At 36.3% G+C, this 16,933-nt stretch overlaps 1 protein-coding gene across 3 annotated transcripts in view; it reads right to left on the bottom strand.

Moving 5' to 3' along the window:
• Positions 1 to 16,933, bottom strand: part of LOC117206900 (class A basic helix-loop-helix protein 15-like) — a 258,718-nt gene that overhangs the window by 16,824 nt on the left and 224,961 nt on the right. Inside the window, exons 1-2 of one of the 3 annotated variants that reach the window (XM_033446599.1) lie at positions 15,897 to 16,353; positions 12,036 to 12,590 (exon numbers count right to left, since the gene is read on the bottom strand). The exons of 1 other annotated variant lie outside the window; for it this stretch is intronic. The gene's annotated coding sequence lies outside the window, so the exon portion shown is untranslated. Of the gene's footprint in view, positions 1 to 12,035; positions 12,591 to 15,896; positions 16,354 to 16,933 lie in introns of those variants that run through there. One more of the 3 variants, XM_033446600.1, reaches the window with a different exon arrangement.

The following is a 16,933-nucleotide window of genomic DNA, read 5'->3' on the forward strand; positions in this document are numbered from 1 at the left end:
TCAACTAAAGGCAAGCACGGTAAATGTGCAACGATATTGCGCGCATATTAACAGTTTCTAAAGAGAAATTCTAATTTCGGTATCAAGCATTCGTCGAATTCCAAGCGTACCGAAATTCTAAACTGTCTGTCTATCTTTTTGATCGATCGAAAACGCATGGAAAGCTACATAGAAAAATTTGAAAGGTCTACAATGTCGAACTTTTAGAAGGAGATCAATGGGGAAGTACAAATGTAAACAGTGGAAGATTGCCATAGCAAACAGATAAACAAACTGGGGAATCTCCCGATAATTTGAACGGATGTATGTATAAACATTTCAGGACAATCAAGAACCACTCGCACGAGAGACGTGCACGCAAACCGAGAGATAATCGAACTGGGATATCCCGTTTTCCCTGACTCTGCTTGATTCAATGCCAAGAATTCTTCGCACACAATTACGTCGTTCGCTGTGCTCTACGATCTGCGATTAAGTAATTGTGTGTATCAACGCGACGACCCGGCGCGACGTATGGATAGTTATAGGTCGAGGAATTATCAACAAAAGAAAATAATGTAATCACGATTTTTACCATTTTTTAATTATTATTCTCGATGTTCATAATGTTGTTTGATTTTTCATTCTTCTCTATTTTTTCTGTGTGCTTGAATCGGGAAAGATGGTTTTCAAATGGTATTTTTATTATTATTATTAATACGATATATATACATGTACGTATTTCGATAGACTGTTATTATCGGGTTTATATTATTTAATTAATACGTCATATCTAATTATACTATGATAAGAGCGATCGACAAATTAAATTTAAAATTCATTGATATCATTATGTTTAATTCTAGTATTTAATAGATATATATATTACAAGAATTTATTAAAAATATCGTGCATTGGTATAAATGCATATTGTACATAGTACGACATACATACGAATGATTATTTTATCGAACACAAACGACGAGTTTACAAAATCCAAAAGAAAAATATACGTAGATATATATAGAAACTGAAATAACGTTGTACAAGTATTATCAAAACACAGTCGTAATTAAAATTCCTAGTGTATATATGTATAGAATTGAAGAAATAGACAAGTTCTAACGTTTGTTAAGTTCGAGTATTACTTTGAAGAGAAAAAGCAGCGAAGAAAATATGGAGAGAAAGCCTGTTGCGACTGATGCTTTCTTCTGGATTGGCCAGTTCGATTTTCTCGTTGGGGAAACTGACTCGTAATAATTCTGCGTTTTTATACTCTTCGCTGAATATTCCCAACTACGTATTTAACACTGAACAGAGTTAACGCTAACGGAGTTTTAACATTTCATACGATAATTTTTAAACGTTTTACATAGGATAAACGGAGCTAATAAATAATTACGGCAGTAAGTTACGAAATAATATACTGGCGAAATTCATGACTGTCGATGTTGTTACGTTAGCGAGTTACTTACGATCATGTGAAAATAATTATACATTGCACATTATAATCTGTTATCGTAATTGTTTCTAATGTACTGGCTGGTGTAGCGTTCCATACTGGTACGGTGCAATAAAAATTTGCAGAAGGCACCTATTATTTCCATAGAATCTAGTGTAGAAGCATAATTGCACAGGCTACGTACATATTGACACAGAGAACGTGGATTCCAGCTAGCCAGGAAGTGGAATATTGCGAATCCTTTTTTCTCAGTGAAATATTCTTGCTCGAGAAAGGTTAACCGTGTGAAAGATGGAAAGGAAAAGAGCTGTCATTCAGAAGGAAAATTACCTTGTGGCTGGTTGAAATTTTATTTAGAAAGGATTTCGTCGCTCCATTTCTTGAAAAATCCCATGAAAATTTCAACTTTACAATTTTCTTTTTAAAAGTATGACAATTTCGTGATATCCTAGAGTTTTATTTTTTACAAATTCAAACATTCTCTCTCACGAACGATATCGTAAGTTTGCTCAAGTGGTTTAAAAATACCACTCATTAGACAGGAAACTATTTCTTAACTAGATTAACGTGAATTAATCTATACAACATTAATGACTCGATAATAAACCAACGTAAATTATTTACTATTTCGTAAATCAGTCTCGAATCCTTTTTTTTTCTATATATACACATATCACTCGATTATCCCGTACAAGATAATTTCACAATACTATGAAAGTCACACATAATAGAAAACTACAACACCAAATAAAAGTCTAACACGATGTCATCATCTCCCATCGAAATGTCTGGAAGCGATTTCCGAATGAACATGCAAGATTCCTCGTTTAAAAACACGTTTGCAGAGAGCCACCGAGCATCGAGCATCGTTACACGCGAAAAAGGCAATTAAACTCGGCGAGTCTTACACGCTTTATCGAGTGTCACAATAAGATCTTCAGCGTGCACTTCAACTGAGACATCAACTTGACTCGATGGCTCGATTCGCGAGATGCCTTCGAGCATCCTTCGATATTAATCTTCGTCGAATCTATTGGTAATACATCCTTCTGTTCGTTGAACACCATCGGCGCTGGATGAATTGCGGCTCGGTCGAATCGAAAGAAAGAGAGAAAGAAATTCCTCTGCGATATTCCCATTGACATTATAAACGTCATTTCTTTACGGTCAAAGAAAATGATTACTCTTCTCTCGTCGTCGTTACTTTTTATCTTCTCTTCGCTTTTTTCTTACCCTCTGTTTTTTTTTTCTTTTCTTTTCTTTTTTTGCGCCGTCATCGACCTCAGACCGCAGCGGTTCTGTTGACGACATTCACAGAAGCATTCTTGCTCACGGCCGAGTACATGCTCGAAGCTCGCGTATAATGGCACCCAATGCGAATACATTCTGCGACTTCATTAATGACGGGGACACGGTGTATCACGTGGGACCATTACACCGAACACACACGACTCTGTTGTGTGAACGTTACGTTACCGGAGTTATCTAAGTCGCGCCGCGTGTCAAGTCCTTCGGAGTTGGACGTGTGTCTATTCATTAGCGATATAATGCACCGGATCACATTATTATCTGCACACCAGGAATCATTTGTATATATATTATTGGTGAAACATGTCGGGATATTTATCCGTGTTGTATATGTAGCCGGTATATTGGCGAAACAAGTCGGGAAAAAGAAACTGGCTGGTTCAAACTGGCTCGAAAATTCAGCGAACTCGTGGGACTTGATCCACTTTTTGCGATGTTTCGTATGCCGGCGATATAATACGGTCGTGTAGCGTTTTAAAAACACGTAAAATTAATGGCATATGATGGGACATCAGCTAGGTGGTATATACATATAGAAGTTTTTCGTGGAACATTGCTTGCGTGTAGGTGAGTGTTTACTAATAGGCTAGATGTTTGTATATGTATGAGAAATGTTTATGTGCAAAGATATGTAGGTTTTGTATGCACAAATGTTATAAAACATCCGAAGTTAGACCTATTAAATATCATTATGAGTATGTAAGTTTACGATTGTCTGTAATTAATCATAAGTTGACTAAGACTGTCAGAATCCTCGATGATAATGTTTCGCATGCTCCATTGGATATTCCTAGAAAGTAAATTGCAGATGTTTACGCAAATTCGTATTTCTATGGATACGATTATAAAAGTGGAACGTAAACAGACGTATTAAATATTATCATGAATACCTGATTGTGTTTCATTTTTATAATTGTGTTCGTGGAAAAATTGTCGTGAATGATTCTGCAAGTCTTAGTCAACTACGATTAATTACAGAAAATGTTATCTTTAACTTGATTCTCGATAACTTTTAAATGCGATTTGTAAATTTCGTACAAGCAAACTCTCAAAGTATGTATATCATATCAGTGTGATATTCTTTTAATTTCTCAACTTAGAAAGGCGAGTGAACTCGTTCAGATTACCATAATCTTGGTGTAATAATTTTTTACTCATCTATTCGCTTATTTACCGTTTGATGCACTGTGTCGTTCCCGATAAGAATAAATTGTATCCTTCTCGCATCTCCACGAAATAAAATCGACGAAGGTAACTTTGTCTTTATTAATTTTTAATTTCATTGTTATGATTAAGTTAGCTAGTTAAAAATGAAATTTCTTTCGCGTACTATAGTATTTACTTAAGCCTCGTTATTTCGAATCTCTTCGAGGAACGTACTTGTCCGTATAGCGATGCCTCGTCTCGACAAATTGCAGACATTACGATATCATATCCGCGTAGAAACGTAAAATTTCAATGTGAGATTAGCAATGATTTCGAGAGTATCGTTCCTACCTCACTTCCTGGGAGTGGGAATTCTCGACGTCACATGCCTTTGTTTTTCTTTGGTTGCGACTTTTAAATCCAGTTTGTAAATATTATTCTGCTTGTGTACGATTGAATCGTATATGACTACGTCTAAATATCTATAAATAATTAAGAACAACAGATTCCTTAGCAAGTATTAGGTTGTCCGAAAAGTTTCTTTCGTTTCATAAGGTGATAATAGATGAACAACAATTTCGGTTTTGTAGTATTTTATTGAATTAAGTATGATCCATTTCGTTCTATTTCTATTACTATATTCGTGCATAATTCAATGAACTAATGTAAAACAGAAAATATTGTGCGTCTATTATTTCCTTATAAAACGAAAGAAACATTTCGGACAACCTAATACATCAGCTATCCAGCGACAAACTAGTTTTATAAAGTTTATCAATTACAAACGTCTGTTTTATTGTTTCATATTGTCGTTCGAAAGTCCAAATTTAATTTAATATCCTGTTCTATGCAGCTACATACTATGATTACAAAGAATAATATTCATTGCAGTTTGATTTATATTTATTATTAATTATTTATTATTATTTCTTTGATAATTATATAAATATTTATACGTATACATTATTAAATTATTATTTATTATTAAAGTACACAGTTTCGAAAAAATAAATAAGTATTAGGATAGTTCTGAACTGTAGTGTACAAACTAATCGAAAGAGAAATGTTTCTTGGAATGTTACACAGTAGCTTGCAATTATCTGGCATTTTCATTTTTCTTATCTTGCGTATAAATAAAACCTTTCAATTATTTTCTAGACGATATTTGTCAATAGAATTTTGTAATGCTGCGGAGATAACATCGAACGAATTTCTGAACTTGAATATCTTTGAATCGTTGCTTGAGATTCTCAACATATTTTAGAATCGGATAGCATCTCTAATAATATATTACGTTTCTGAATACGTAGTTTCGACAATATCTGTGCACAGTTATTTGGATAATTCTTAGCATCGTAAGTGGAATTTTAGAAAGCACCATGTTCACAATGCGAAACTGTTCCGAACACGACACGCCTGAAGAAACAGCTACTAAAACGCAAATGTTTCGACGAGTCGAATATTTTATGAAAATATCGTCGAAGGAACTCGAATTTATTTAAAATAAGGAATAGAAATAGTCAGAAAATTAGCTAGATATTCAGTGTTATCGATCGGATGACGTTTTTTTCTTTTTTTTTTTTTCACTAAAAACATATTTTCGCTGACAGGAAATAATAGTGGTTTTTCTCACCTCAAAGATCCGGTTTGTGAGTTCATTCACGTGGAATGTTACCGAAGTTCTTCTTCCAAATATTTAATACTCTCTTTTGAAAAAATTCCATACGTCGAAGACGAATATTATAATTTCACGCAGAACTGAATCTCGCTGGATTATAAAAAACTTTTCTTGAAATACAGTTTCATTCTATGGTATACGGCTCTTCACATTCTAATCTCTGCTCCAGTAGTTTTCCAGCCAGAAAAATGTAAGATTTTCGTTATTAATATACAACGATCGTCACGATTTTAAATAACGAAAGAAATTACGATAGCTAAAAGGATTGTTTAATAAAGAAAACATAAAGGTTCCGTTTAATAAATGAACGAATATTATATATTTGGAGACAATCCAGAAACACTGCGTTAAGGACTTTTTCAATAAATGGATTATTTTCAGCTTTGATCAATATCGTCAAAGATAACGTCACGCTGATAAAAACACGACACACTCAACGAGTTAACCATTAAGTGTACAGAGCACACGGAACAGCGAACCAAAGAATGTCACATCCGCTTGCTTCTAGAATTCCTTTATCTTCATAAACATCATTTTATTTCATTGTTCGCTGCACTGCGAATATTTAGCTACCTATAAGTTTTTTCTTGTGAGAGATTTTACTACATTTTATTGGCGTGAAACGAATTTAAAGAGTACACGTCTACCGAAAAGAAGAATATTAAATTTGAAACGTCTGTTTTCATTTTCATATGTCGAATTAATAATATAAATCAGTAAGTATATTTGCATAAAATTTTATTTGTAATTCCAACAGGTTTACAAAAAATATAAATTATTATATGCTATATCGTAGACTAATAATATATTATTAAATTAATATAATTATACAATTATAATTATTATATATTTTTTTAATTTCCAAAATAATTTAAATTTGACTATTTCCCTTTCGGAAAAATCCATTTTGCCTCCAATAATTGCGGAATTTTGTACATTTAATGAAATACGGAAGAAGTATTTTTGGAATCGAATGCCATTTTAGCCAACAAGCTTCCATTTTTAATCACCGAATACTGTTCGACGCGGTATTCAGTTGTTAAGGAAAAAATAGCCAATCGTCAAGTAGATGTAATTTTACACGCTAGTTTTTAATTTAAAATTATCAATTATATCTCGCTTATACCAACAACTTCCAAACTTACAACACAGAACAATAATGTTCCAAGAAAAGACTTCAATAATAAAATTTTCACTATATTTAAAGAAGATTATAAACAAGTTATAAAATTCCTTACTTTCTCGACAAACTGTATAAGATAATACTTATAGTATCAATTTGTTATTTTAGGTAATAAGATCAGTTATCAGATAAGGCAATAATAGTATCAATTTATTATTCTCCGCTAATTTAATCATAGCGAATGACCTAAATGGGTTCCCATCAAAAATTCTCAACGTGTACTCGAATCAACCGGAACGACGTGGCGCGTCGAAAAAACCATTCATTTATTCTCGTTTTAACGACGTCAAAATTCCACGAATCGCCGTGAAGATTTTATTCGCTGCAAGCAAATCGTTCGTGAAAGCGGACGAGTCGACGACGGTCGTGGAATGAATTTCAACTTTCGGTCGAAATTCAAGCACGCCCTCCTTCCTCTTGGTCGCATTTCGACAAATGATTTTAAGGAAGCAGAACGATGGAAGATATTATCAGGCCGCGCGGTTTCCTGACTACGGGCCTAGACTCTCGTTATTATTATGACACTCGGCGACACGAAAGTATTTTAAAACCGGCCGGAGTCCGTGACTTACTCTACACATATTGCTAAAGCGCGTTGCAGTTAATTATTGTCATAATTAGTGGCTTGTAGATATAGAACGACGAAGTACACTAACGCGTGTTCATCATTTTTTTAAAGTAGGAAATTTGTTCGACGATGACGTTCACGTGCCACGACGAGGTATCAGTAATCCGAGCAACGACGAGTGTCGCTTCAATCGGAGTGACGGAACCGAGTGAAACGATAAGAGAAAGTGTGATGACCGCGGAATTATTAAAACACGAAATGTTACTAATATAACGGATAGAACGGACGCTATTGAGACTGCGGTTATATTTGGGTCAGAAGGATATTTGAGTCGAGCTGAGTGATTCGTGTTGTAATTCGACAAATTCGGTTATGAATCACTTTTAAGCGATCTACGTTTAAAAGCCAGACTATTTTAACTCGTCATTAATCGCGTGCTAAACAATGAAATATATCTTGTATTTATATTTACAGTCTGACAAAGATATATATATATATATAATTATTTTTTTTATATTTATTTCTACGAGAATATAACTTTTGCTCGTGTAAAGGAAAACTCGTTCAATTGAAATTAATATTCTCGATTGTATTATAGTTATCAATTCAGTGTGTATGTCACTTTATTTCTGGAGGTTATTTATTTTTACCTTCAACTTTATCGTAGGGTTATTCGTGTCATTTTCTGGCTTTTGATGCTTCTTCTCGCTATATTTAAAGTAGACGATATCTTCTTTCGTTTTTACGATATATTAAAGATTAATATGTATATAAGATAGATAGGATAATATATGTTAAAGGTTAACATATTATATCGGCGTTTCATAATACACATGCAAGTTTGATTATACTGAGCAAAGTTGAAGATCGAATGTTAAGGTGTAGAAGCTTAGGTGACTTAAAAATAACTCTATCTTACTAGATTTTGTCCTCCTTAGTTAAAATGCCCTATGATTTCAAAACTGGAGATAACTGAAATTTTATCATCTTCTCCGTGCTACCTTCCACCTTCAATTTCAGCTTGAAATACTTAGTCATTATTTCGTAACAAACTGTACAATAGAATTTTTCTTAAAAGATAAAATATTCGGAGAAACGAGTTGATAAAAGTTACTTTGCTTTTAAGCACCGTGTAATTTTTAAACGTTTGCTCATATAAAAATAGAAGTGCAGATGTGTATTGAAGAATGTAAATAGGACGACATCAGTAATTGTATCGACAGGTAACTATTGTTTAAGCATTAGAGTGGTTACGTAGTTGTAACAATAATATGTAATAACTATTTCGTCTGATAAACAAAAATAGGAATTTTATATATATAATTACGTTCGTAATTTGTTGTAATCATGTGAATTGCACATACTCCTTCCTATTGTTCATGCATAAGTTTGTTACTCTCATTGCTATATTTCTTTTATGTTCAAAATAATTCATACATCATGATATTAAAATTCAACTAAATTTTAATAAATAAATTTACATTACCTAATATAAACTTGTATAGATTTTGATAAAAGCTTTGCTATATTGAAATTTTCAAAAATAATTTTTCAAACTGAACAACTTAAACTTAGCTCTCACGGTGTTTGATCAAACGAAATGGAATTTTAGTAAACAGTAAATTACGATGTTTAACAGCGTGTATTGAAATACGAACGTTTTCTTTTCAAGTGTACACTCGTCTCGTTTGGTACCTCGAACCGGCGCGAAGGAATAGCCTCTATATGCAAATCCCTGGGGACTAATCTGAGCCAAAAGTCGTTTCCTGTGTACGTTTTAATGGGTTGGTCGTGTTCTAATATCGATAGTGAATACTATCCGAGTGATAGTATACTTCGAAAGCCTATTTGACTTTTCTTACGTGCTACTTAGTTGCTCTTGTTTGTACAAACAGTTGGGTTTTTGCGATAACGATAACAATTCCACATAAAAACGATAACACAAGCTACTAAACAAAAAACTTTCCTTTTACCTTCTGCTTGTTTTCGCGATAATACAATGCGGGGAAACAGTTTCCAATGACGTGTGTCAATTTAATTAAATCATGTTCCACGAGAATGCATATTCGGATTCTTTACAGGGAGTAATTCTCACAAGTGTGTTAATCGATGTAAACTTCCTTATTCAATGGGAATCTTATTGTTTGTATTATCACTGACTAGCATTTGAACATTAAGTAGATTTGATTTTTTTTTAATTCCTCTTTAATTGTGATTATAATAATATGATGTTTTGCAATAGAAGAAATCGAGGGCATTAAAATGGAGCAATAAGAAAGCTTATCGATAATTAATGATTGTACGTATTAAAGTACTCGAATTCAGTGGCAATTTTCTATCTACATATATCAGCTGTCGGATAATAAATAGTCTTGAGTTTATTAAATAATAAATAATATTTAATTTCGTTAAATATTTATTGACGAAGAAAAGGAAGATAATATTTCAATAATTATTTTTTTGTCGTTATATAAGATATAAATAAAATGATACTAATGTAAGAAAATACGTGAACAAATAAAATATAAATTTCGAGAATCTCGTGTTAGGTTTTAAACGTATGATAATATAGTTAACAATAACAGCGTTATGTTTACGGAAACATTCGATAACTTATGTTGGAAGAATAACCCATTTTGTTCTCCAGATATTTTCCAATCTGAGCATACCTATTTCCTTATCATTGTGGATAATACAAGAAGTTTAACATTGACAGTATGCCATCTTTAGAAATACTATATTAGTCACCAAGCAAAGAAAAGAATTGCCAATAATTGTGGATTCCAAAACCGTACTTCAACAACGAAACTCCTCGTTATAGAATTATTTTTATATGAACAGAGTGCGCAATACACGAAACGAAATGATCATCGTCCAAGTGTTTATTGAAAACGAATTATAGCACTTCGTTATTAACGATATTTTATAATTCCAAATCTTATGTTATTTTATAGTTATAGTATATATATATCTATATATATAAATATATCATTTCATCCACGTTTCTCTTTTTTTACCTACAAAAGTCCTGTTACGCTATTCTAAAGATCATTTTGCAGAAGAATACGAATATATGAAACCACTTTTCATACGAATATACTCAAAATATGCACTGGCTCACGCAAGTACACAAACATCCGCAGTGACATAGAAGATTTTAATCAACGTATCACGCGTGTTATATGAAAGTTTCTGAAATTTCATTAACGCTATAAGGAAGCACGTCTATCGTGATTATGTTGATAGAATTTGAAATCAATCCGGAAACGTATATAAAAGACACAAACATACATGTAAGATTAATAAAAAATTAATATACAGCGTACATAGAAGTTTCAAACATATAATTAATCTCACTAAATATCGTAGTTTACTAATATAATTAGTAATTGTCCGTTTAAATATCTCGATGATCTTTGCAAAGTACAGTGTCTACAAGAATTACTTGCACGTGTTCTCATTTTTCAATGAAACACTTTTCCGTTATCAAGCTAATAATATAAAAATAGTAAAATAGTAAGTATGATAACTATGATCGCTATGTAAATACAGTGTTGCGCAAACATTTTTTGTAGCCGTTGTATAAGCTTGTAACGCTTGGTATATATATCCTGTAACTTCTATGTTATGTTGAACTTTTCCAATGTAATCGTGATAGTGTACTCTCATAACAGTGCTAATGAAATTTCAAAATGTTCCCTACGACGCACATAATATATTCGTAAAAAATTTCTACAAGCGTTCAAGTACTTTCGTGAGCCGTCGTATTCTGTACCTGTATAAGTAATGTGTCCCGTTTTCTGAATTTCTAACGCGAGTCTCCGCGTAACAAATTCCGTCGCTCATCTAAGCCGCTCCGCTGCGGAGAAAGTCGAGCAGATTGCAGGCACGGCAAGGCGACGCGAGCCGATTTTTCGAAACGTCAGATACACCGGAAAACAGCGGGGCAACGTGCAATCGTTCCCGTAAACACCGCTTCGTTCGCGAAACGAAAGTTCGCTCGTTGGCTTGATCGCTGGCTCGCTTAATTTCAGAAAGAACCAACGGATAGTAACACAGAGGGAAAGAAAGAGAAAGAGAGAGAGAGAGAGAGAGAGAGAGAGAGAGATAGACGGAGAGAGAAAATGTTCCGAGGACATTCTCGTGCAAGGTTTTACGAGACGCGGTTAATGAATGATCGAACTGCCGCCGATAGTAATTACCAAACGAACGATAACCTTCGATTGAACGGCGAACTTATCAAGAAACCGCGTAATCTTGCTTTTATATTTCATTGTAACGCCGTGACAAATCGAGAATAAAAGTATGTATAAATGTTTGGCGACAACGGTAGGATGGAAAGCGAGTTCGATCGACTCGTGTAACGAAATCGTTACGTTCGTTGTCAACGAAGGAATAATGTCGTATCATGGCAATATACGTCATTTACATTTCGCTATACGCGAGCAAAAAGAAAACCTGACGCATGCACACGTTGCCTTTTTCTCTTTCTCACTCGATTCTTCGCTCTTTCTTCGTTCTGTTTCTCTGTCTCTCTTTTTTCTCTCGTCGCCGAGACACTGGCGCTCGCGCACGGCCGCGATGCAAAAATGCGCATTGCTATGCAAACGTAGGTGAATGCACGCACGCACCGGTATTTCTGCTCGATCAGAAGAAACGCGTGGGCATTAAAGGTGAAACAGAAAGACGGGAAAACAGGTGCTATATTTACCTTGGATGTCGGCGGTCCTGGCTGAGGTGCGTTCGATTATCTTCGACGCGCGTCCATGGAAGAAACCAGCTCTTGTTCTCTACGACACTCGAATTCGATGAAAATCGATGCTTTCTCCTTCGACGAACTCGAAGAATCCGTTTATTATTCCGTTTGCTAATCTTCTTAAATATATCAATTCTATTATATTCCTATTTCCACGCAGAACAATCGACACTTTCCAATTGACACTTTATATAAATTCTCGATTATTCTTGCGTTTCCTTTTAATTACGTTTTCTTCTTTCACGAAAAAATAATATTTCCTCTTTGCTTCTTATTCGCTCCAAATTGTTTTAACACACGACACTTTTCCTTCTCGCTTCGACCGACACAAGTTTTATCCCGTCATTCAGGTTCCTCCGTCCAACGAATCCTTCTCCTCCTCTTCTGCCTGTCGCTTGCGGCCAGAGTTGATCAATAACTCGTGCTTCGAGTTTCTTTCGGGGATTCCCAGCTGGATCTCTCGGGCATCCGATGAAATTACCTTCGATTGCCAGCGGAGGAAGGCACTATCTGCGCAACACGTGGAAATTATATTGGCTGACGAGGTGAAAGTCGCGTATTATCGCGTATTATGATGGAAGAAAAGAAGACTTGCACGGCTTATCTCGCAGCCGCGAGAACGAAACGACAGAAAATTGACAATTCTTTCGTTCGGATGGGAGACCTGTTGCGCGTTCACTCGATTCGCTCGATTTTGCATCGCCAACGTTTAGCAATCCACGTTCAAACTCGTTTAAACGGGATTTATTTCTCTCTTGTTTGAAAGTTTTCGACGGCGTAACGATCACGGGCAAGATATTTTTATGCAAACAGTCGTCGTGAGAAGAAATTTACGCGCGCCGTGCCTGCTATCGAATTTGAGCTTCAGCCATGCAAAACAACGGATCAAAGAATATCTTTCAGAACTCAGAATGTTATCGTCCTTCTTTTAACGTAAGAGCTATCGTCTTTAATATGTACCTAAATACGTTATACAGGAAGGCTAAAGGGGAAGAGTAGAGGAGTAGCATTTTCTGTCTTTCACGGAGAAGCAGTTTCGAAATTCACTGCGTTTTTGATCGATAATAAAAATTCGATAAAATCACGTTTCTATCTTGGTAAAAGTAAATATTAATATTATCGAAAAGAAAAAATCCGATAGCAGTCGTGTTGATTGGTTTGATAGTTCTAATGTTAATGCTTTCTAACGTTATGTGAGTTGAAAGTTATACGCTTTATTTATGTATCTATTAGATGCAAAAAAAATTCGGTGCTTCAGTCTTATATTTAGTTTTATATTATGGCTTGTGCCTCCCTTAACGTATCCTTTAATATTCTAATTCTGACATAATTAAAAAAATAATTGCAAATATAATTGTCTCTGATAAAATGTGTATTTATGAGTATATTCTTCCTGCAGTTATCTATCGAAGTTGTAAGAACGATATACTTCGTTGGCGATGATACTGATAGATAATATAACATACACGAAACAATATCGGGGATTATTTAAACAAGATTTTGAGTAAAATCTTTTGCTCGTCAAATCCTTCGTACATCGCGTTCTAATGATCGTAAAAGGTTCGAGATGCAGAAACAGCTGGGTCAAAACGACCGAAAGAATGGAAAAGAAAACATTGAAATAATCAGAAGATAAGAAATAATTTTAATTTTTAAGAATTGGAAAGTACATTTTGCTCACAAAAGAACATGAAATTAAAGGTACAGAATTTTTCTTCTACGCCTAATATACATAAACATTGTGTTATTTTTAATTTAGTCGTTTCTATACCAAGGATAAGATTAAGAACGAAAGACACAAAAATCGTAGAACAACATAAAGCTAAAAGCACAGAATTTTTTTCACATCTGATATCAACGTTATCATGTTACTTCTATTTTACACATACATTTGTATATATATTTCTTTTATTATTATTATACTCTCGTATTTCCATCAAATAATTTACGTGCAACTTTTTACTTTTTTTCTTTTATCAACGTGGAAAACTATAACCAACTATGCAATTATAGAGGGTTAATTTCTCTCTCAGCGATCGTAAATAAGGTGGTGAATCGATATCGCGCGACGGAATACGTTTTCGCGTATACGCGACCGTAGCAACACAACACCGCGAGTTGTTATTGTCGATTCGAATTTATGAATGGAAGAAGAACCTCCGTTGGAGACGAGCAAAGAAACGAGTTGTACGACTAGCGGGATTTTCCTCCTTTCTCCCTGCCATCATTGCTTCCTTTCGCTTTTTTTCATCCTTATTGTGGCATCTGTAGAATTATCGTGTAACTGAACGAACGTTTCAACATTTTTAGTTATATAGTTGCGTGATCGAGCCGCACCTTTGAAATATCGGTGGATCGTTTAAAAGACTTTTAACATCGTGTGATAGTTGGAACCATCGAATTCATTATTTCAATTTATTCTTCGTATTCTAGATAACACTGTGAAACCGGAAATCTGATCTAAATGTTGTTCACATCGTTTCTATGCATATTCGTACAATTCTTTTTGTTTATATTTAGAAAAAGATCGGCGAGTAGTATCGCATCCACGAAATCTAGCTTTCGCGCGTCGAATAAAGAACAGCTCCGATCGAATTTAACGATGACGACACGAGCCGAATGGGAATTTAGAGTTTGACGTTAGATTCAAGTTCAACAATGTAACGCGAGAGGTGATTTTCTCTTCTCACCGCGTTACTAGTCGTTTCCTCTTTCTCTAAGCCTCTTAAATCGGCGACTATCATTCTCACCCTAAATACAAATAACATCGTGTTATGTTCTAATTTATCCCTGAGAATCTTCCTTTCTCTTTTTCTCAAAATGCTCTAACTGTGGAAACTCGAACGATATAACGAAAGTATTAAAATTCGATAGGTTTGTAAGATAGAAATAATGCATTGGATTTTCAAGAACGATGCTCGGAGATAACGAGTTTGGTAAAGCTATTCCGAGTCACGTGTATGGAATTTCGCGAACGTTGGTTGCGTGAACGAAACTCGTTCCCATGAGCCTGAACGCTTTTCAGGGAATTCCTGTTTCTTGCGGTACGCAACGTACATTGAGTCAGCGTATTTGTTTGGCGAGCGCGTAGGACGCGCAGAACGAGGAAAGAAAAGAAAAATGCAGCACGCGACGGAAACGCTCGCTACGAGGCGGATTATCTCCGCGTGTGCGTTTTCATTTCCCATTTCCATCGTGATCGTCTCGAAGTCCTCGCCGAGTGTTACGAGGTCACATCCGCGTACGAGAGTGACCGTATTCGTTCGCGTGCGTTCTTACGCGCATCGAGGCGTCGCTTTTCTCGCGGATGTCGCGCGTTCGATACAAAAGAAATTCGTCGAAACAAATTGAGGAATCGAATTGGCGAGCGAAAGAGTATAGTCGTTTGCTCGAATCGTTCGTTCGTTTACTCGTCGTGCAATACGATTGAGAAATATTTCTCGCGCTCTCCGATTGGTTATCGATCCGGAATGTTCTGACGATCTATCTGATAAAGACGACGGGAAGATTGTTTCTCTTTTACGTTGCGTACAGACTAAATAAACGTACGAGAAGAAAGTTAGAACGGGACGATTCATCGGGAAACTCTCACGATCGGTATGAGACGAGGCAGGCAAGGCAGTGATAGTCGCGCGAGATCGAAACGCGAAAAGAATCGAACTGGAAGGTAAAAAGAAACGCGAACGACGGGCCGATATACGTGCACCCGTATCCAATTAATCGTGCACAATGAACCCACGAACGATGACGTACACATATTCACGGCGCTGTCGTTTCGTCCACGCGGATCTTCCTTTCCGCCAGTCTGGTATATACCGTTAATTGTGCTCGATTCGATTTCGTCAAGTTTCACAGAGGGTTTCGGTGGTCCAGGTTGAACTCGTTCGTTTGAAAAAAAGTTGCACGGCCACACGGTGCAACTGTAGCGATATCGTCGAGGCCGAGAATGAACGTACGATCCTTGGATAAGAACGATGCTCGTTGCGTGGCCAAAGTAGAGAAACGTCGACAGGGGTGGGCAGACTACGACGACGACGACGACGACGACGACGGTGATGACGACGACGACGACGACGACGACGACGACACTTCACTCTTAAACTCTCTCGTCTCGATGCGATCGCGCGTGTATGCGCATATAAGCGACGTCGCGTTTAATACACCGGCTCGACAAATCGGAATCGATTGTGGAGCTTAACGCTTGGCACAAGTAGTCTCGGCTGACCGAACGCCCGATCCGGACTGACTATAACTGTAAACCATCACTTGTCGCTGCCAAGCTTGCCCCCACCGGCTGCCACGAAACGGATCGTTCCCCACTTCGCCAACTGCCATGCCACGCCGTGCCGTGCCGCGTCGCGTCGCGCCACGCCGCCGCGCCGCCGAGCTCCCGCTCCAAACCAGTTTTCGATGCGCTTCGCCACTTCCACCTTCGTCGGCTCCGCTTCAGAAGCGTTTCCACCTGCTGCCGTCGCCGCCGCCGCCACCGCCGCCGCCACCGATACTGCGCCCGCCCGAATCCAAACAGAGCAAACGCGCAACATGGTCTTTCCACCTTGAACCGGCTCTGGCCGAAATACGCCGGCTCTGGTTCCTCTGCTCTTTCAATTCAGCGTACGAGATCGCGCGTCTTAGCCCTGGCGCGGATCCCTGCCATGCACAGTGTTTTAACATGACTGCCTAACAGCGAAAAAGTTATAATTCTGATCGTTTTCAGTTACTCTACTTTTGCGCTTTTTGTATTTCTAAATCTGTAAGGATCTTTCATTAGAATTAAATAAAAGCTATTTGCTTATAAAGACGTGTACGTAGAAGTCTTTGTTGTCTTAGAGAATACCACTTATCTTTGGAAT

The sequence above is a fragment of the Bombus bifarius genome, unplaced genomic scaffold, assembly GCF_011952205.1.
Source record: "Bombus bifarius isolate JDL3187 unplaced genomic scaffold, Bbif_JDL3187 scf7180000008013, whole genome shotgun sequence".
In the NCBI taxonomy this organism is placed as follows: Eukaryota; Metazoa; Arthropoda; class Insecta; order Hymenoptera; family Apidae; genus Bombus; species Bombus bifarius.